Raw genomic sequence first — 24,761 nt, forward strand, 5'->3', positions numbered from 1 at the left:
GACTATAGTAAAACCATGATTTCCTTTCTAAATTAATACATGTAGCCTGTATATGCTACTGTTGTTTGTTTGTTTAGACTATAGTAAAACCATGATTTCTTGCTAAATTAATACATGTAGCCAGTATATGCTACTGTTTTTGTTTAAACTATAGTAAAACCATGGTTTCTTGCAAAATTTATACATGTAGCCAGTATATGCTAATGTTATGTTTGTTTAGACTATGGTAAAACCATGATTTCTTGCAAAATTAATACATGTAGCTAGTATATGCTAATGTTATGTTTGTTTAGACTATAGTAAAACCATGATTTCTTACAAAATTAGTACGTGTAGGCAATATATGCTAATGTTATGTTTGTTTAGACTATGGTAAAACCATGATTTCTTGCAAAATTAATACATGTAGCCAGTATATGCTACTGTTGTTTGTTTGTTTAGACTACAGTAAAACCATGATTTCTTGCAAAATTAATACGTGTAGCCAGTATATGCTACTGTTATGTTTGTTTGTTTAAACTATAGTAAAACCATGATTTCTTGCAAAATAAATACATTTAGCCAGTATATGCTACTGTTGTTTGTTCGTTTAGACTATAGTAAAACCATGATTTCTTGCAAACTTAATACATGTAGCCAGTATATGCTAATGTTATGTTTGTTTGTTTAGACTATAGTAAAACCATGATTTCTTACAAAATTAATACGTGTAGCCAGTATATGCTAATGTTATGTTTGTTTAGACCATGGTAAAACCATGATTTCTTGCAAAAATAATACGTGTAGCCAGTATATGCTACTATTATTTTTGTTTATTTAGACTATAGTAAAACCATGATTTCTTGCAAAATTAATATGTGTAGCCAGTATATGCTACTGTTATGTTTGTTTGTTTAGACTATAGTAAAACCATGATTTCTTGCAAAATTAATATGTGTAGCCAGTATATGCTACTGTTATGTTTGTTTGTTTAGACTATAGTAAAACCATGATTTCTTGCAAAATTAATACATGTAGCCAGTATATGCTACTGTTATGTTTGTTTGTTGAGACTATAGTAAAACCATGATTTCCTTTCTAAATTAATACATGTAGCCAGTATATGCTACTGTTTTTGTTTAAACTATAGTAAAACCATGGTTTCTTGCAAAATTTATACATGTAGCCAGTATATGCTAATGTTATGTTTGTTTAGACTATGGTAAAACCATGATTTCTTGCAAAATTAATACATGTAGCCAGTATATGCTAATGTTATGTTTGTTTAGACTATAGTAAAACCATGATTTCTTGCAAAATTAATATGTGTAGCCAGTATATGCTACTGTTATGTTTGTTTGTTTAGACTATAGTAAAACCATGATTTCTTGGTAAATTAATACATGTAGCCAGTATATGCTACTGTTTTTGTTTAAACTATAGTAAAACCATGGTTTCTTGCAAAATGTATACATGTAGCCAGTATATGCTAATGTTATGTTTGTTTAGACTATGGTAAAACCATGATTTCTTGCAAAATTAGTACATGTAGCCAGTATATGCTAATGTTATGTTTGTTTAGACTATAGTAAAACCATGATTTCTTGCAAAATAAATACATGTAGCCAGTATATGCTACTGTTATGTTTGTTTGTTTAGACTATAGTAAAACCATGATTTCTTGCGAAATTAATATGTGTAGCCAGTATATGCTACTGTTATGTTTGTTTGTTTAGACTATAGTAAAACCATGATTTCATTTCTAAATTAATACATGTAGCCTGTATATGCTACTGTTGTTTGTTTGTTTAGACTATAGTAAAACCATGGTTTCTTACAAAATTAATACGTGTAGCCAGTATATGCTAATGTTATGTTTGTTTAGACTATAGTAAACCATGATTTCTTGCAAAATTAATACATGTATCCAGTATATGCTACTGTTATGTTTGTTTGTTTAGACTATAGTAAAACCATGATTTCTTGCAAAATTAATACGTGTAGCCAGTATATGCTAATGTTGTGTTTGTTTAGACTATAGTAAAACCATGATTTCTTGCAAAATTAATACATGTAATCAGTAAATGCTACTGTTGTTTGTTTGTTTAGACTATAGTAAAACCATGATTTCTTGCAAAATTAATACATATAGCCAGTATATGCTACTGTTGTTTGTTTGTTTGTTTAGACTATAGTAAAACCATGATTTCTTGCAAAATTAATACATGTAGCCAGTATATGCTACTGTTATGTTTGTTTGTTTAGACTATAGTAAAGCCATGGTTTCTTGCAAAATTAATACATTTAGCCAGTATATGCTACTGTTGTTTGTTTGTTTGTTTAGACTATAGTAAAACCATGATTTCTTGCAAAATTAATACGGGTAGCCAGTATATGCTAATGTTGTGTTTGTTTAGACTATAGTAAAACCATGATTTCTTGCAAAATTAATACATGTAGCCAGTATATGCTACTGTTATGTTTGTTTAGACTATAGTAAAACCATGGTTTCTTGCTAAATTAATACATGTAGCCAGTATATGCTAATGTTATGTTCGTTTAGACTATGGTAAAACCATGATTTCTTGCAAAAATAATACACGTAGCCAGTATATGCTACTGTTATGTTTGTTTCGACTATGGTAAAACCATGATTTCTTGCAAAATTAATACATGTAGCCAGTATATGCTACTGTTTTTGTTTAAACTATAGTAAAACCATGGTTTCTTGCAAAATTTATACATGTAGCCAGTATATGCTATGTTATGTTTGTTTAGACTATAGTAAAACCATGATTTCTTGCAAAATTAATACATGTAGCCAGTATATGCTAATGTTATGTTTGTTTAGACTATAGTAAAACCATGATTTCTTACAAAATTAATACGTGTAGCCAGTATATGCTACTGTTATGTTTGTTTAGACTATGGTAAAACCATGATTTCTTGCAAACTTAATACATGTAGCCAGTATATGCTACTGTTGTTTGTTTGTTTAGACTATAGTAAAACCATGGTTTCTCTCTAAATTAATACATGTAGCCAGAATATGCTAATGTTTTGTTTTCTTTTGACTATAGTAAAACCATGATTTCTTGCAAAATTAATACATATAGCCAGTATATGCTACTGTTATGTTTGTTTGTTTGTTTAGACTATAGTAAAACCATGATTTCTTGCAAAATAAATACATTTAGCCAGTATATGCTACTGTTGTTTGTTTGTTTAGACTATAGTAAAACCATGATTTCTTGCAAACTTAATACATGTAGCCAGTATATGGTAATGTTATGTTTGTTTGTTTAGACTATAGTAAAACCATGGTTTCTTACAAAATTAATACGTGTAGCCAGTATATGCTAATGTTATGTTTGTTTAGACTATAGTAAAACATGATTTCTTGAAAAACTAATACGTGTAGCCAGTATATGCTACTGTTATTTTTGTTCATTTAGACTATAGTAAAACCATGATTTCTTGCAAAATTAATATGTGTAGCCAGTATATGCTACTGTTATGTTTGTTTGTTTAGACTATAGTAAAACCATGATTTCTTGCAAAATTAATACATGTAGCCAGTATATGCTACTGTTATGTTTGTTTGTTTAGACTATAGTAAAACCATGATTTCCTTTCTAAATTAATACATGTAGCCTGTATATGCTACTGTTGTTTGTTTGTTTAGACTATAGTAAAACCATGATTTCTTGCTAAATTAATACATGTAGCCAGTATATGCTACTGTTTTTGTTTAAACTATAGTAAAACCATGGTTTCTTGCAAAATTTATACATGTAGCCAGTATATGCTAATGTTATGTTTGTTTAGACTATGGTAAAACCATGATTTCCTGCAAAATTAATACATGTAGCCAGTATATGCTACTGTTGTTTGTTTGTTTAGACTATAGTAAAACCATGGTTTTTCTCTAAATTAATACATGTAGCCAGTATATGCTAATGTTTTGTTTGTTTAGACTATAGTAAAACCATGATTTCTTGCAAAATTAATACATATACCCAGTATATGCTACTGTTGTTTGTTTGTTTGTTTAGACTATAGTAAAACCATGATTTCTTGCAAAATTAATACATATAGCCAGTATATGCTAATGTTATGTTTGTTTGTTTAGACTATAGTAAAGCCATGGTTTCTTGCAAAATTAATACATTTAGCCAGTATATGCTACTGTTGTTTGTTTGTTTGTTTGTTTAGACTATAGTAAAACCATGATTTCTTGCAAAATTAATACGTGTAGCCAGTATATGCTAATGTTGTGTTTGTTTAGACTATAGTAAAACCATGATTTCTTGCAAAATTAATACATGTAGCCAGTATATGCTACTGTTATGTTTGTTTAGACTATAGTAAAACCATGGTTTCTTGCTAAATTAATACATGTAGCCAGTATATGCTAATGTTATGTTCGTTTAGACTATGGTAAAACCATGATTTCTTGCAAAAATAATACACGTAGCCAGTATATGCTACTGTTATGTTTGTTTAGACTATGGTAAAACCATGATTTCTTGCAAAATTAATACATGTAGCCAATATATGCTACTGTTTTTGTTTAAACTATAGTAAAACCATGGTTTCTTGCAAAATTTATACATGTAGCCAGTATATGCTATGTTATGTTTGTTTAGACTATAGTAAAACCATGATTTCTTGCAAAATTAATACATGTAGCCAGTATATGCTAATGTTATGTTTGTTTAGACTATAGTAAAACCATGATTTCTTACAAAATTAATACGTGTAGCCAGTATATGCTACTGTTATGTTTGTTTAGACTATGGTAAAACCATGATTTCTTGCAAACTTAATACATGTAGCCAGTATATGCTACTGTTGTTTGTTTGTTTAGACTATAGTAAAACCATGGTTTCTCTCTAAATTAATACATGTAGCCAGTATATGCTAATGTTTTGTTTTCTTTTGACTATAGTAAAACCATGATTTCTTGCAAAATTAATACATGTAGCCAGTATATGCTACTGTTATGTTTGTTTGTTTAGAGTATAGTAAAACCATGATTTCTTGCAAAATTAATACATATAGCCAGTATATGCTACTGTTGTTTGTTTGTTTAGACTATAGTAAAACCATGATTTCTTGCAAAATAAATACATTTAGCCAGTATATGCTACTGTTGTTTGTTTGTTTAGACTATAGTAAAACCATGATTTCTTGCAAACTTAATACATGTAGCCAGTATATGGTAATGTTATGTTTGTTTGTTTAGACTATAGTAAAACCATGGTTTCTTACAAAATTAATACGTGTAGCCAGTATATGCTAATGTTATGTTTGTTTAGACTATAGTAAACCATGATTTCTTGAAAAACTAATACTTGTAGCCAGTATATGCTACTGTTATTTTTGTTCATTTAGACTATAGTAAAACCATGATTTCTTGCAAAATTAATATGTGTAGCCAGTATATGCTACTGTTGTTTGTTTGTTTAGACTGTAGTAAAACCATGGTTTCTCTCTAAATTAATACATGTAGCCAGAATATGCTAATGTTTTGTTTTCTTTTGACTATAGTAAAACCATGATTTCTTGCAAAATTAATACATATAGCCAGTATATGCTACTGTTATGTTTGTTTGTTTGTTTAGACTATAGTAAAACCATGATTTCTTGCAAAATAAATACATTTAGCCAGTATATGCTACTGTTGTTTGTTTGTTTAGACTATAGTAAAACCATGATTTCTTGCAAACTTAATACATGTAGCCAGTATATGGTAATGTTATGTTTGTTTGTTTAGACTATAGTAAAACCATGGTTTCTTACAAAATTAATACGTGTAGCCAGTATATGCTAATGTTATGTTTGTTTAGACTATAGTAAACCATGATTTCTTGAAAAACTAATACGTGTAGCCAGTATATGCTACTGTTATTTTTGTTCATTTAGACGATAGTAAAACCATGATTTCTTGCAAAATTAATATGTGTAGCCAGTATATGCTACTGTTATGTTTGTTTGTTTAGACTATAGTAAAACCATGATTTCTTGCAAAATTAATACATGTAGCCAGTATATGCTACTGTTATGTTTGTTTGTTTAGACTATAGTAAAACCATGATTTCTTGCTAAATTAATACATGTAGCCAGTATATGCTACTGTTTTTGTTTAAACTATAGTAAAACCATGGCTTCTTGCAAAATTTATACATGTAGCCAGTATATGCTAATGTTATGTTTGTTTAGACTATGGTAAAACCATGATTTCCTGCAAAATTAATACATGTAGCCAGTATATGCTACTGTTGTTTGTTTGTTTAGACTATAGTAAAACCATGGTTTCTCTCTAAATTAATACATGTAGCCAGTATATGCTAATGTTTTGTTTGTTTAGACTATAGTAAAACCATGATTTCTTGCTAAATTAATACATATACCCAGTATATGCTACTGTTGTTTGTTTGTTTGTTTAGACTATAGTAAAACCATGATTTCTTGCAAAATTAATACATATAGCCAGTATATGCTAATGTTATGTTTGTTTGTTTAGACTATAGTAAAGCCATGGTTTCTTGCAAAATTAATACATTTAGCCAGTATATGCTACTGTTGTTTGTTTGTTTGTTTGTTTAGACTATAGTAAAACCATGATTTCTTGTAAAATTAATACGTGTAGCCAGTATATGCTAATGTTGTGTTTGTTTAGACTATAGTAAAACCATGATTTCTTGCAAAATTAATACATGTAGCCAGTATATGCTACTGTTATGTTTGTTTAGACTATAGTAAAACCATGGTTTCTTGCTAAATTAATACATGTAGCCAGTATATGCTAATGTTATGTTCGTTTAGACTATGGTAAAACCATGATTTCTTGCAAAAATAATACACGTAGCCAGTATATGCTACTGTTATGTTTGTTTAGACTATGGTAAAACCATGATTTCTTGCAAAATTAATACATGTAGCCAATATATGCTACTGTTTTTGTTTAAACTATAGTAAAACCATGGTTTCTTGCAAAATTTATACATGTAGCCAGTATATGCTATGTTATGTTTGTTTAGACTATAGTAAAACCATGATTTCTTGCAAAATTAATACATGTAGCCAGTATATGCTAATGTTATGTTTGTTTAGACTATAGTAAAACCATGATTTCTTACAAAATTAATACGTGTAGCCAGTATATGCTACTGTTATGTTTGTTTAGACTATGGTAAAACCATGATTTCTTGCAAACTTAATACATGTAGCCAGTATATGCTACTGTTGTTTGTTTGTTTAGACTATAGTAAAACCATGGTTTCTCTCTAAATTAATACATGTAGCCAGTATATGCTAATGTTTTGTTTTCTTTTGACTATAGTAAAACCATGATTTCTTGCAAAATTAATACATGTAGCCAGTATATGCTACTGTTATGTTTGTTTGTTTAGAGTATAGTAAAACCATGATTTCTTGCAAAATTAATACATATAGCCAGTATATGCTACTGTTGTTTGTTTGTTTGTTTAGACTATAGTAAAACCATGATTTCTTGCAAAATAAATACATTTAGCCAGTATATGCTACTGTTGTTTGTTTGTTTAGACTATAGTAAAACCATGATTTCTTGCAAACTTAATACATGTAGCCAGTATATGGTAATGTTATGTTTGTTTGTTTAGACTATAGTAAAACCATGGTTTCTTACAAAATTAATACGTGTAGCCAGTATATGCTAATGTTATGTTTGTTTAGACTATAGTAAACCATGATTTCTTGAAAAACTAATACTTGTAGCCAGTATATGCTACTGTTATTTTTGTTCATTTAGACTATAGTAAAACCATGATTTCTTGCAAAATTAATATGTGTAGCCAGTATATGCTACTGTTATGTTTGTTTGTTTAGACTATAGTAAAACCATGATTTCTTGCAAAATTAATACATGTAGCCAGTATATGCTACTGTTATGTTTGTTTGTTTAGACTATAGTAAAACCATGATTTCCTTTCTAAATTAATACATGTAGCCTGTATATGCTACTGTTGTTTGTTTGTTTAGACTATAGTAAAACCATGATTTCTTGCTAAATTAATACATGTAGCCAGTATATGCTACTGTTTTTGTTTAAACTATAGTAAAACCATGGTTTCTTGCAAAATTTATACATGTAGCCAGTATATGCTAATGTTATGTTTGTTTAGACTATGGTAAAACCATGATTTCCTGCAAAATTAATACATGTAGCCAGTATATGCTACTGTTGTTTGTTTGTTTAGACTATGGTAAAACCATGGTTTCTCTCTAAATTAATACATGTAGCCAGTATATGCTAATGTTTTGTTTGTTTAGACTATAGAAAAACCATGATCTCTTGCAAAATTAATACATGTAGCCAGTATATGCTACTGTTATGTTTGTTTGTTTAGACTATAGTAAAACCATGATTTCTTGCAAAATTAATACATATACCCAGTATATGCTACTGTTGTTTGTTTGTTTGTTTAGACTATAGTAAAACCATGATTTCTTGCAAAATTAATACATATAGCCAGTATATGCTAATGTTATGTTTGTTTGTTTAGACTATAGTAAAGCCATGGTTTCTTACAAAATTAATACGTGTAGCCAGTATATGCTAATGTTATGTTTGTTTAGACTATAGTAAACCATGATTTCTTGCAAAATTAATACGTGTAGCCAGTATATGCTACTGTTATTTTTGTTTATTTAGACTATAGTAAAACCATGATTTCTTGCAAAATTAATGTGTAGCCAGTATATGCTACTGTTATGTTTGTTTGTTTAGACAATAGTAAAACCATGATTTCTTGCAAAATTAATACATGTAGCCAGTATATGCTACTGTTATGTTTGTTTGTTTAGACTATAGTAAAACCATGATTTCCTTTCTAGATTAATACATGTAGCCTGTATATGCTACTGTTGTTTGTTTAAACTATAGTAAAACCATGGTTTCTTGCAAAATTTATACATGTAGCCAGTATATGCTACTGTTGTTTGTTTGTTTAGACTATGGTAAAACCATGGTTTCTCTCTAAATTAATACATGTAGCCAGTATATGCTAATGTTTTGTTTGTTTAGACTATAGAAAAACCATGATCTCTTGCAAAATTAATACATGTAGCCAGTATATGCTACTGTTATGTTTGTTTGTTTAGACTATAGTAAAACCATGATTTCTTGCAAAATTAATACATATACCCAGTATATGCTACTGTTGTTTGTTTGTTTGTTTAGACTATAGTAAAACCATGATTTCTTGCAAAATTAATACATGTAGCCAGTATATGCTAATGTTATGTTTGTTTAGACTATAGTAAAACCATGATTTCTTGCAAAAATAATACACGTAGCCAGTATATGCTACTGTTATGTTTGTTTAGACTATGGTAAAACCATGATTTCTTGCAAAATTAATACATGTAGCCAGTATATGCTAATGTTGTGTTTGTTTAGACTATAGTAAAACCATGATTTCTTGCAAAATTAATACATGTAGCCAGTTCATGCTACTGTTATGTTTGTTTAGACTATAGTAAAACCATGGTTTCTTGCTAAATTAATACATGTAGCCAGTATATGCTAATGTTATGTTTGTTTAAACTATGGTAAAACCATGATTTCTTGCAAAATTAATACATGTAGCCAGTATATGCTAATGTTATGTTTGTTTAGACTATGTTAAAACCATGATTTCTTGCAAAATTAATACATGTAGCCAGTATATACTAATGTTATGTTTGTTTAGACTATGGTAAAAACATTGGTTTCTTGCAAAATTAATACATGTAGCCAGTATATGCTACTGTTATGTTTGTTTAGACTATGGTAAAAACATTGGTTTCTTGCAAAATTAATATGTGTAGCCAGTATATGCTACTGTTATGTTTGTTTAGACTATAGTAAAACCATGGTTTCTTGCTAAATTAATACATGTAGCCAGTATATGCTAATGTTATGTTCGTTTAGACTATGGTAAAACCATGATTTCTTGCAAAAATAATACACGTAGCCAGTATATGCTACTGTTATGTTTGTTTCGACTATGGTAAAACCATGATTTCTTGCAAAATTAATACATGTAGCCAGTATATGCTACTGTTTTTGTTTAAACTATAGTAAAACCATGGTTTCTTGCAAAATTTATACATGTAGCCAGTATATGCTATGTTATGTTTGTTTAGACTATAGTAAAACCATGATTTCTTGCAAAATTAATACATGTAGCCAGTATATGCTAATGTTATGTTTGTTTAGACTATAGTAAAACCATGATTTCTTACAAAATTAATACGTGTAGCCAGTATATGCTACTGTTATGTTTGTTTAGACTATGGTAAAACCATGATTTCTTGCAAACTTAATACATGTAGCCAGTATATGCTACTGTTGTTTGTTTGTTTAGACTATAGTAAAACCATGGTTTCTCTCTAAATTAATACATGTAGCCAGTATATGCTAATGTTTTGTTTTCTTTTGACTATAGTAAAACCATGATTTCTTGCAAAATTAATACATGTAGCCAGTATATGCTACTGTTATGTTTGTTTGTTTAGAGTATAGTAAAACCATGATTTCTTGCAAAATTAATACATATAGCCAGTATATGCTACTGTTGTTTGTTTGTTTGTTTAGACTATAGTAAAACCATGATTTCTTGCAAAAAAAATACATTTAGCCAGTATATGCTACTGTTGTTTGTTTGTTTAGACTATAGTAAAACCATGATTTCTTGCAAACTTAATACATGTAGCCAGTATATGGTAATGTTATGTTTGTTTGTTTAGACTATAGTAAAACCATGGTTTCTTACAAAATTAATACGTGTAGCCAGTATATGCTAATGTTATGTTTGTTTAGACTATAGTAAACCATGATTTCTTGAAAAACTAATACTTGTAGCCAGTATATGCTACTGTTATTTTTGTTCATTTAGACTATAGTAAAACCATGATTTCTTGCAAAATTAATATGTGTAGCCAGTATATGCTACTGTTATGTTTGTTTGTTTAGACTATAGTAAAACCATGATTTCTTGCAAAATTAATACATGTAGCCAGTATATGCTACTGTTATGTTTGTTTGTTTAGACTATAGTAAAACCATGATTTCCTTTCTAAATTAATACATGTAGCCTGTATATGCTACTATTGTTTGTTTGTTTAGACTATAGTAAAACCATGATTTCTTGCTAAATTAATACATGTAGCCAGTATATGCTACTGTTTTTGTTTAAACTATAGTAAAACCATGGTTTCTTGCAAAATTTATACATGTAGCCAGTATATGCTAATGTTATGTTTGTTTAGACTATGGTAAAACCATGATTTCCTGCAAAATTAATACATGTAGCCAGTATATGCTACTGTTGTTTGTTTGTTTAGACTATGGTAAAACCATGGTTTCTCTCTAAATTAATACATGTAGCCAGTATATGCTAATGTTTTGTTTGTTTAGACTATAGAAAAACCATGATCTCTTGCAAAATTAATACATGTAGCCAGTATATGCTACTGTTATGTTTGTTTGTTTAGACTATAGTAAAACCATGATTTCTTGCAAAATTAATACATATACCCAGTATATGCTACTGTTGTTTGTTTGTTTGTTTAGACTATAGTAAAACCATGATTTCTTGCAAAATTAATACATATAGCCAGTATATGCTAATGTTATGTTTGTTTGTTTAGACTATAGTAAAGCCATGGTTTCTTACAAAATTAATACGTGTAGCCAGTATATGCTAATGTTATGTTTGTTTAGACTATAGTAAACCATGATTTCTTGCAAAATTAATACGTGTAGCCAGTATATGCTACTGTTATTTTTGTTTATTTAGACTATAGTAAAACCATGATTTCTTGCAAAATTAATGTGTAGCCAGTATATGCTACTGTTATGTTTGTTTGTTTAGACAATAGTAAAACCATGATTTCTTGCAAAATTAATACATGTAGCCAGTATATGCTACTGTTATGTTTGTTTGTTTAGACTATCGTAAAACCATGATTTCCTTTCTAGATTAATACATGTAGCCTGTATATGCTACTGTTGTTTGTTTAAACTATAGTAAAACCATGGTTTCTTGCAAAATTTATACATGTAGCCAGTATATGCTACTGTTGTTTGTTTGTTTAGACTATGGTAAAACCATGGTTTCTCTCTAACTTAATACGTGTAGCCGGTATATGCTAATGTTTTGTTTGTTTAGACTATAGAAAAACCATGATCTCTTGCAAAATTAATACATGTAGCCAGTATATGCTACTGTTATGTTTGTTTGTTTAGACTATAGTAAAACCATGATTTCTTGCAAAATTAATACATATACCCAGTATATGCTACTGTTGTTTGTTTGTTTGTTTAGACTATAGTAAAACCATGATTTCTTGCAAAATTAATACATGTAGCCAGTATATGCTAATGTTATGTTTGTTTAGACTATAGTAAAACCATGATTTCTTGCAAAAATAATACACGTAGCCAGTATATGCTACTGTTATGTTTGTTTAGACTATGGTAAAACCATGATTTCTTGCAAAATTAATACATGTAGCCAGTATATGCTAATGTTGTGTTTGTTTAGACTATAGTAAAACCATGATTTCTTGCAAAATTAATACATGTAGCCAGTTCATGCTACTGTATTGTTTGTTTAGACTATAGTAAAACCATGGTTTCTTGCTAAATTAATACATGTAGCCAGTATATGCTAATGTTATGTTTGTTTAAACTATGGTAAAACCATGATTTCTTGCAAAATTAATACATGTAGCCAGTATATGCTAATGTTATGTTTGTTTAGACTATGTTAAAACCATGATTTCTTGCAAAATTAATACATGTAGCCAGTATATACTAATGTTATGTTTGTTTAGACTATGGTAAAAACATTGGTTTCTTGCAAAATTAATACATGTAGCCAGTATATGCTACTGTTATGTTTGTTTAGACTATGGTAAAAACATTGGTTTCTTGCAAAATTAATACATGTAGCCAGTATATGCTAATGTTATGTTTGTTTATACTATGGTAAAACCATGATTTCTTGCAAAATTCATACATCTAGCCAGCATATGCTACTGTTGTTTGTTTGTTTAGACTATAGTAAAACCATGATTTCTTGAAAAATTAATACATGTAGCCAGTATATGCTACTGTTATGTTTGTTTGTTTAGACTATAGTAAAACCATGATTTCCTTTCTAAATTAATACATGTAGCCTGTATATGCTACTGTTGTTTGTTTGTTTAGACTATGGTAAAACCATGATTTCTTGCAAAATTAATACATGTAGCCAGTATATGCTACTGTTATGTTTGTTTAGACTATAGTAAAACCATGGTTTCTTGCTAAATTAATACATGTAGCCAGTATATGCTAATGTTATGTTTGTTTAGACTATAGTAAACCATGATTTCTTGAAAAACTAATACTTGTAGCCAGTATATGCTACTGTTATTTTTGTTCATTTAGACTATAGTAAAACCATGATTTCTTGCAAAATTAATATGTGTAGCCAGTATATGCTACTGTTATGTTTGTTTGTTTAGACTATAGTAAAACCATGATTTCTTGCAAAATTAATACATGTAGCCAGTATATGCTACTGTTATGTTTGTTTGTTTAGACTATAGTAAAACCATGATTTCCTTTCTAAATTAATACATGTAGCCTGTATATGCTACTGTTGTTTGTTTGTTTAGACTATAGTAAAACCATGATTTCTTGCTAAATTAATACATGTAGCCAGTATATGCTACTGTTTTTGTTTAAACTATAGTAAAACCATGGTTTCTTGCAAAATTTATACATGTAGCCAGTATATGCTAATGTTATGTTTGTTTAGACTATGGTAAAACCATGATTTCCTGCAAAATTAATACATGTAGCCAGTATATGCTACTGTTGTTTGTTTGTTTAGACTATGGTAAAACCATGGTTTCTCTCTAAATTAATACATGTAGCCAGTATATGCTAATGTTTTGTTTGTTTAGACTATAGAAAAACCATGATCTCTTGCAAAATTAATACATGTAGCCAGTATATGCTACTGTTATGTTTGTTTGTTTAGACTATAGTAAAACCATGATTTCTTGCAAAATTAATACATATACCCAGTATATGCTACTGTTGTTTGTTTGTTTGTTTAGACTATAGTAAAACCATGATTTCTTGCAAAATTGATACATATAGCCAGTATATGCTAATGTTATGTTTGTTTGTTTAGACTATAGTAAAGCCATGGTTTCTTACAAAATTAATACGTGTAGCCAGTATATGCTAATGTTATGTTTGTTTAGACTATAGTAAACCATGATTTCTTGCAAAATTAATACGTGTAGCCAGTATATGCTACTGTTATTTTTGTTTATTTAGACTATAGTAAAACCATGATTTCTTGCAAAATTAATGTGTAGCCAGTATATGCTACTGTTATGTTTGTTTGTTTAGACAATAGTAAAACCATGATTTCTTGCAAAATTAATACATGTAGCCAGTATATGCTACTGTTATGTTTGTTTGTTTAGACTATAGTAAAACCATGATTTCCTTTCTAGATTAATACATGTAGCCTGTATATGCTACTGTTGTTTGTTTAAACTATAGTAAAACCATGGTTTCTTGCAAAATTTATACATGTAGCCAGTATATGCTACTGTTGTTTGTTTGTTTAGACTATGGTAAAACCATGGTTTCTCTCTAACTTAATACGTGTAGCCGGTATATGCTAATGTTTTGTTTGTTTAGACTATAGAAAAACCATGATCTCTTGCAAAATTAATACATGTAGCCAGTATATGCTACTGTTATGTTTGTTTGTTTAGACTATAGTAAAACCATGATTTCTTGCAAAATTAATACATATACCCAGTATATGCTACTGTTGTTTGTTTGTTTGTTTAGACTATAGTAAAACCATGATTTCTTGCAAAATTAATACATGTAGCCAGTATATGCTAATGTTATGTTTGTTTAGACTATAGTAAAACCATGATTTCTTGCAAAAATAATACACGTAGCCAGTATATGCTACTGTTATGTTTGTTTAGACTATGGTAAAACCATGATTTCTTGCAAAATTAATACATGTAGCCAGTATATGCTAATGTTGTGTTTGTTTAGACTATAGTAAAACCATGATTTCTTGCAAAATTAATACATGTAGCCAGTTCATGCTACTGTATTGTTTGTTTAGACTATAGTAAAACCATGGTTTCTTGCTAAATTAATACATGTAGCCAGTATATGCTAATGTTATGTTTGTTTAAACTATGGTAAAACCATGATTTCTTGCAAAATTAATACATGTAGCCAGTATATGCTAATGTTATGTTTGTTTAGACTATGTTAAAACCATGATTTCTTGCAAAATTAATACATGTAGCCAGTATATACTAATGTTATGTTTGTTTAGACTATGGTAAAAACATTGGTTTCTTGCAAAATTAATACATGTAGCCAGTATATGCTACTGTTATGTTTGTTTAGACTATGGTAAAAACATTGGTTTCTTGCAAAATTAATACATGTAGCCAGTATATGCTAATGTTATGTTTGTTTAGACTATGGTAAAACCATGATTTCTTGCAAAATTCATACATCTAGCCAGCATATGCTACTGTTGTTTGTTTGTTTAGACTATAGTAAAACCATGATTTCTTGAAAAATTAATACATGTAGCCAGTATATGCTACTGTTATGTTTGTTTGTTTAGACTATAGTAAAACCATGATTTCCTTTCTAAATTAATACATGTAGCCTGTATATGCTACTGTTGTTTGTTTGTTTAGACTATGGTAAAACCATGATTTCTTGCAAAATTAATACATGTAGCCAGTATATGCTACTGTTATGTTTGTTTAGACTATAGTAAAACCATGGTTTCTTGCTAAATTAATACATGTAGCCAGTATATGCTAATGTTATGTTCGTTTAGACTATGGTAAAACCATGATTTCTTGCAAAAATAATACACGTAGCCAGTATATGCTACTGTTATGTTTGTTTCGACTATGGTAAAACCATGATTTCTTGCAAAATTAATACATGTAGCCAGTATATGCTACTGTTTTTGTTTAAACTATAGTAAAACCATGGTTTCTTGCAAAATTTATACATGTAGCCAGTATATGCTATGTTATGTTTGTTTAGACTATAGTAAAACCATGATTTCTTGCAAAATTAATACATGTAGCCAGTATATGCTAATGTTATGTTTGTTTAGACTATAGTAAAACCATGATTTCTTACAAAATTAATACGTGTAGCCAGTATATGCTACTGTTATGTTTGTTTAGACTATGGTAAAACCATGATTTCTTGCAAACTTAATACATGTAGCCAGTATATGCTACTGTTGTTTGTTTGTTTAGACTATAGTAAAACCATGGTTTCTCTCTAAATTAATACATGTAGCCAGAATATGCTAATGTTTTGTTTTCTTTTGACTATAGTAAAACCATGATTTCTTGCAAAATTAATACATATAGCCAGTATATGCTACTGTTATGTTTGTTTGTTTGTTTAGACTATAGTAAAACCATGATTTCTTGCAAAATAAATACATTTAGCCAGTATATGCTACTGTTGTTTGTTTGTTTAGACTATAGTAAAACCATGATTTCTTGCAAACTTAATACATGTAGCCAGTATATGGTAATGTTATGTTTGTTTGTTTAGACTATAGTAAAACCATGGTTTCTTACAAAATTAATACGTGTAGCCAGTATATGCTAATGTTATGTTTGTTTAGACTATAGTAAACCATGATTTCTTGAAAAACTAATACGTGTAGCCAGTATATGCTACTGTTATTTTTGTTCATTTAGACTATAGTAAAACCATGATTTCTTGCAAAATTAATATGTGTAGCCAGTATATGCTACTGTTATGTTTGTTTGTTTAGACTATAGTAAAACCATGATTTCTTGCAAAATTAATACATGTAGCCAGTATATGCTACTGTTATGTTTGTTTGTTTAGACTATAGTAAAACCATGATTTCCTTTCTAAATTAATACATGTAGCCTGTATATGCTACTGTTGTTTGTTTGTTTAGACTATAGTAAAACCATGATTTCTTGCTAAATTAATACATGTAGCCAGTATATGCTACTGTTTTTGTTTAAACTATAGTAAAACCATGGTTTCTTGCAAAATTTATACATGTAGCCAGTATATGCTAATGTTATGTTTGTTTAGACTATGGTAAAACCATGATTTCCTGCAAAATTAATACATGTAGCCAGTATATGCTACTGTTGTTTGTTTGTTTAGACTATAGTAAAACCATGGTTTCTCTCTAAATTAATACATGTAGCCAGTATATGCTAATGTTTTGTTTGTTTAGACTATAGTAAAACCATGATTTCTTGCTAAATTAATACATATACCCAGTATATGCTACTGTTGTTTGTTTGTTTGTTTAGACTATAGTAAAACCATGATTTCTTGCAAAATTAATACATATAGCCAGTATATGCTAATGTTATGTTTGTTTGTTTAGACTATAGTAAAGCCATGGTTTCTTGCAAAATTAATACATTTAGCCAGTATATGCTACTGTTGTTTGTTTGTTTGTTTGTTTAGACTATAGTAAAACCATGATTTCTTGCAAAATTAATACATATAGCCAGTATATGCTAATGTTATGTTTGTTTGTTTAGACTATAGTAAAGCCATGGTTTCTTACAAAATTAATACGTGTAGCCAGTATATGCTAATGTTATGTTTGTTTAGACTATAGTAAACCATGATTTCTTGAAAAATTAATACGTGTAGCCAGTATATGCTACTGTTATTTTTGTTTATTTAGACTATAGTAAAACCATGATTTCTTGCAAAATTAATGTGTAGCCAGTATATGATACTGTTATGTTTGTTTGTTTAGACAATAGTAAAACCATGATTTCTTGCAAAATTAATACATGTAGCCAGTATATGCTACTGTTATGTTTGTTTGTTTAGACTATAGTAAAACCATGATTTCCTTTCTAGATTAATACATGTAGCCTGTATATGCTACTGTTGTTTGTTTAAACTATAGTAAAACCAATGGTTTCTTGCAAAATTTATACATGTAGCCAGTATATGCTAATGTTGTCTTTGTTTAGACTATAGTAAAACCATGATTTCTTGCAAAATTAATACATGTAGCCAGTATATGCTAATGTTGTGTTTGTTTAGACTATAGTAAAACCATGATTTCTTGCAAAATTAATACATGTAGCCAGTTCATGCTACTGTTATGTTTGTTTAGACTATAGTAAAACCATGGTTTCTTGCTAAATTAATACATGTAGCCAGTATATGCTAATGTTATGTTTGTTTAAACTATGGTAAAACCATGATTTCTTGCAAAATTAATACATGTAGCCAGTATATGCTAATGTTATGTTTGTTTAGACTATGTTAAAACCATGATTTCTTGCAAAATTAATACATGTAGCCAGTATATACTAATGTTATGTTTGTTTAGACTATGGTAAAAACATTGGTTTCTTGCAAAATTAATACATGTAGCCAGTATATGCTACTGTTATGTTTGTTTAGACTATGGTAAAAACATTGGTTTCTTGCAAAATTAATACATGTAGCCAGTATATGCTAATGTTGTTTGTTTGTTTAGACTATAGTAAAACCATGATTTCTTGCAAAATTAATACATGTAGCCAGTATATGCTACTGTTATGTTTGTTTGTTTAGACTATAGTAAAACCATGATTTCCTTTCTAAATTAATACATGTAGCCTGTATATGCTACTGTTGTTTGTTTGTTTAGACTATAGTAAAACCATGATTTCTTGCAAAATTAATACATGTAGCCAGTATATGCTACTGTTATGTTTGTTTAGACTATAGTAAAACCATGGTTTCTTGCTAAATTAATACATGTAGCCAGTATATGCTAATGTTATGTTCGTTTAGACTATGGTAAAACCATGATTTCTTGCAAAAATAATACACGTAGCCAGTATATGCTACTGTTATGTTTGTTTCGACTATGGTAAAACCATGATTTCTTGCAAAATTAATACATGTAGCCAGTATATGCTACTGTTTTTGTTTAAACTATAGTAAAACCATGGTTTCTTGCAAAATTTATACATGTAGCCAGTATATGCTATGTTATGTTTGTTTAGACTATAGTAAAACCATGATTTCTTGCAAAATTAATACATGTAGCCAGTATATGCTAATGTTATGTTTGTTTAGACTATAGTAAAACCATGATTTCTTACAAAATTAATACGTGTAGCCAGTATATGCTACTGTTATGTTTGTTTAGACTATGGTAAAACCATGATTTCTTGCAAACTTAATACATGTAGCCAGTATATGCTACTGTTGTTTGTTTGTTTAGACTATAGTAAAACCATGGTTTCTCTCTAAATTAATACATGTAGCCAGAATATGCTAATGTTTTGTTTTCTTTTGACTATAGTAAAACCATGATTTCTTGCAAAATTAATACATATAGCCAGTATATGCTACTGTTATGTTTGTTTGTTTGTTTAGACTATAGTAAAACCATGATTTCTTGCAAAATAAATACATTTAGCCAGTATATGCTACTGTTGTTTGTTTGTTTAGACTATAGTAAAACCATGATTTCTTGCAAACTTAATACATGTAGCCAGTATATGGTAATGTTATGTTTGTTTGTTTAGACTATAGTAAAACCATGGTTTCTTACAAAATTAATACGTGTAGCCAGTATATGCTAATGTTATGTTTGTTTAGACTATAGTAAACCATGATTTCTTGAAAAACTAATACGTGTAGCCAGTATATGCTACTGTTATTTTTGTTCATTTAGACTATAGTAAAACCATGATTTCTTGCAAAATTAATATGTGTAGCCAGTATATGCTACTGTTATGTTTGTTTGTTTAGACTATAGTAAAACCATGATTTCTTGCAAAATTAATACATGTAGCCAGTATATGCTACTGTTATGTTTGTTTGTTTAGACTATAGTAAAACCATGATTTCCTTTCTAAATTAATACATGTAGCCTGTATATGCTACTGTTGTTTGTTTGTTTAGACTATAGTAAAACCATGATTTCTTGCTAAATTAATACATGTAGCCAGTATATGCTACTGTTTTTGTTTAAACTATAGTAAAACCATGGTTTCTTGCAAAATTTATACATGTAGCCAGTATATGCTAATGTTATGTTTGTTTAGACTATGGTAAAACCATGATTTCCTGCAAAATTAATACATGTAGCCAGTATATGCTACTGTTGTTTGTTTGTTTAGACTATAGTAAAACCATGGTTTCTCTCTAAATTAATACATGTAGCCAGTATATGCTAATGTTTTGTTTGTTTAGACTATAGTAAAACCATGATTTCTTGCTAAATTAATACATATACCCAGTATATGCTACTGTTGTTTGTTTGTTTGTTTAGACTATAGTAAAACCATGATTTCTTGCAAAATTAATACATATAGCCAGTATATGCTAATGTTATGTTTGTTTGTTTAGACTATAGTAAAGCCATGGTTTCTTGCAAAATTAATACATTTAGCCAGTATATGCTACTGTTGTTTGTTTGTTTGTTTGTTTAGACTATAGTAAAACCATGATTTCTTGCAAAATTAATACGTGTAGCCAGTATATGCTAATGTTGTGTTTGTTTAGACTATAGTAAAACCATGATTTCTTGCAAAATTAATACATGTAGCCAGTATATGCTACTGTTATGTTTGTTTAGACTATAGTAAAACCATGGTTTCTTGCTAAATTAATACATGTAGCCAGTATATGCTAATGTTATGTTCGTTTAGACTATGGTAAAACCATGATTTCTTGCAAAAATAATACACGTAGCCAGTATATGCTACTGTTATGTTTGTTTAGACTATGGTAAAACCATGATTTCTTGCAAAATTAATACATGTAGCCAATATATGCTACTGTTTTTGTTTAAACTATAGTAAAACCATGGTTTCTTGCAAAATTTATACATGTAGCCAGTATATGCTATGTTATGTTTGTTTAGACTATAGTAAAACCATGATTTCTTGCAAAATTAATACATGTAGCCAGTATATGCTAATGTTATGTTTGTTTAGACTATAGTAAAACCATGATTTCTTACAAAATTAATACGTGTAGCCAGTATATGCTACTGTTATGTTTGTTTAGACTATGGTAAAACCATGATTTCTTGCAAACTTAATACATGTAGCCAGTATATGCTACTGTTGTTTGTTTGTTTAGACTATAGTAAAACCATGGTTTCTCTCTAAATTAATACATGTAGCCAGTATATGCTAATGTTTTGTTTTCTTTTGACTATAGTAAAACCATGATTTCTTGCAAAATTAATACATGTAGCCAGTATATGCTACTGTTATGTTTGTTTGTTTAGAGTATAGTAAAACCATGATTTCTTGCAAAATTAATACATATAGCCAGTATATGCTACTGTTGTTTGTTTGTTTGTTTAGACTATAGTAAAACCATGATTTCTTGCAAAATAAATACATTTAGCCAGTATATGCTACTGTTGTTTGTTTGTTTAGACTATAGTAAAACCATGATTTCTTGAAAACTTAATACATGTAGCCAGTATATGGTAATGTTATGTTTGTTTGTTTAGACTATAGTAAAACCATGGTTTCTTACAAAATTAATACGTGTAGCCAGTATATGCTAATATTATGTTTGTTTAGACTATAGTAAACCATGATTTCTTGAAAAACTAAAACTTGTAGCCAGTATATGCTACTGTTATTTTAGTTCATTTAGACTATAGTAAAACCATGTTTTCTTGCAAAATTAATATGTGTAGCCAGTATATGCTACTGTTATGTTTGTTTGTTTAGACTATAGTAAAACCATGATTTCTTGCAAAATTAATACATGTAGCCAGTATATGCTACTGTTATGTTTGTTTGTTTAGACTATAGTAAAACCATGATTTCCTTTCTAAATTAATACATGTAGCCTGTATATGCTACTGTTGTTTGTTTGTTTAGACTATAGTAAAACCATGATTTCTTGCTAAATTAATACATGTAGCCAGTATATGCTACTGTTTTTGTTTAAACTATAGTAAAACCATGGTTTCTTGCAAAATTTATACATGTAGCCAGTATATGCTAATGTTATGTTTGTTTAGACTATGGTAAAACCATGATTTCCTGCAAAATTAATACATGTAGCCAGTATATGCTACTGTTGTTTGTTTGTTTAGACTATGGTAAAACCATGGTTTCTCTCTAAATTAATACATGTAGCCAGTATATGCTAATGTTTTGTTTGTTTAGACTATAGAAAAACCATGATCTCTTGCAAAATTAATACATGTAGCCAGTATATGCTACTGTTATGTTTGTTTGTTTAGACTATAGTAAAACCATGATTTCTTGCAAAATTAATACATATACCCAGTATATGCTACTGTTGTTTGTTTGTTTGTTTAGACTATAGTAAAACCATGATTTCTTGCAAAATTAATACATATAGCCAGTATATGCTAATGTTATGTTTGTTTGTTTAGACTATAGTAAAGCCATGGTTTCTTACAAAATTAATACGTTTAGCCAGTATATGCTAATGTTATGTTTGTTTAGACTATAGTAAACCATGATTTCTTGAAAAATTAATACGTGTAGCCAGTATATGCTACTGTTATTTTTGTTTATTTAGACTATAGTAAAACCATGATTTCTTGCAAAATTAATGTGTAGCCAGTATATGCTACTGTTATGTTTGTTTGTTTAGACAATAGTAAAACCATGATTTCTTGCAAAATTAATACATGTAGCCAGTATATGCTACTGTTATGTTTGTTTGTTTAGACTATAGTAAAACCATGATTTCCTTTCTAGATTAATACATGTAGCCTGTATATGCTACTGTTGTTTGTTTAAACTATAGTAAAACCATGGTTTCTTGCAAAATTTATACATGTAGCCAGTATATGCTACTGTTGTTTGTTTGTTTAGACTATGGTAAAACCATGGTTTCTCTCTAAATTAATACATGTAGCCAGTATATGCTAATGTTTTGTTTGTTTAGACTATAGAAAAACCATGATCTCTTGCAAAATTAATACATGTAGCCAGTATATGCTACTGTTATGTTTGTTTGTTTAGACTATAGTAAAACCATGATTTCTTGCAAAATTAATACATATACCCAGTATATGCTACTGTTGTTTGTTTGTTTGTTTAGACTATAGTAAAACCATGATTTCTTGCAAAATTAATACATATAGCCAGTATATGCTAATGTTATGTTTGTTTGTTTAGACTATAGTAAAGCCATGGTTTCTTACAAAATTAATACGTGTAGCCAGTATATGCTAATGTTATGTTTGTTTAGACTATAGTAAAACCATGATTTCTTGCTAAATTAATACATGTAGCCAGTATATGCTACTGTTTTTGTTTAAACTATAGTAAAACCATGGTTTCTTGCAAAATTTATACATGTAGCCAGTATATGCTAATGTTATGTTTGTTTAGACTATGGTAAAACCATGATTTCCTGCAAAATTAATACATGTAGCCAGTATATGCTACTGTTGTTTGTTTGTTTAGACTATAGTAAAACCATGGTTTCTCTCTAAATTAATACATGTAGCCAGTATATGCTAATGTTTTGTTTGTTTAGACTATAGTAAAACCATGATTTCTTGCTAAATTAATACATATACCCAGTATATGCTACTGTTGTTTGTTTGTTTGTTTAGACTATAGTAAAACCATGATTTCTTGCAAAATTAATACATATAGCCAGTATATGCTAATGTTATGTTTGTTTGTTTAGACTATAGTAAAGCCATGGTTTCTTGCAAAATTAATACATTTAGCCAGTATATGCTACTGTTGTTTGTTTGTTTGTTTGTTTAGACTATAGTAAAACCATGATTTCTTGCAAAATTAATACATATAGCCAGTATATGCTAATGTTATGTTTGTTTGTTTAGACTATAGTAAAGCCATGGTTTCTTACAAAATTAATACGTGTAGCCAGTATATGCTAATGTTATGTTTGTTTAGACTATAGTAAACCATGATTTCTTGAAAAATTAATACGTGTAGCCAGTATATGCTACTGTTATTTTTGTTTATTTAGACTATAGTAAAACCATGATTTCTTGCAAAATTAATGTGTAGCCAGTATATGATACTGTTATGTTTGTTTGTTTAGACAATAGTAAAACCATGATTTCTTGCAAAATTAATACATGTAGCCAGTATATGCTACTGTTATGTTTGTTTGTTTAGACTATAGTAAAACCATGATTTCCTTTCTAGATTAATACATGTAGCCTGTATATGCTACTGTTGTTTGTTTAAACTATAGTAAAACCAATGGTTTCTTGCAAAATTTATACATGTAGCCAGTATATGCTAATGTTGTCTTTGTTTAGACTATAGTAAAACCATGATTTCTTGCAAAATTAATACATGTAGCCAGTATATGCTAATGTTGTGTTTGTTTAGACTATAGTAAAACCATGATTTCTTGCAAAATTAATACATGTAGCCAGTTCATGCTACTGTTATGTTTGTTTAGACTATAGTAAAACCATGGTTTCTTGCTAAATTAATACATGTAGCCAGTATATGCTAATGTTATGTTTGTTTAAACTATGGTAAAACCATGATTTCTTGCAAAATTAATACATGTAGCCAGTATATGCTAATGTTATGTTTGTTTAGACTATGTTAAAACCATGATTTCTTGCAAAATTAATACATGTAGCCAGTATATACTAATGTTATGTTTGTTTAGACTATGGTAAAAACATTGGTTT

Source organism: Lampris incognitus, chromosome 2 (assembly GCF_029633865.1).
Source record: "Lampris incognitus isolate fLamInc1 chromosome 2, fLamInc1.hap2, whole genome shotgun sequence".
Classification (NCBI taxonomy): Eukaryota; Metazoa; Chordata; class Actinopteri; order Lampriformes; family Lampridae; genus Lampris; species Lampris incognitus.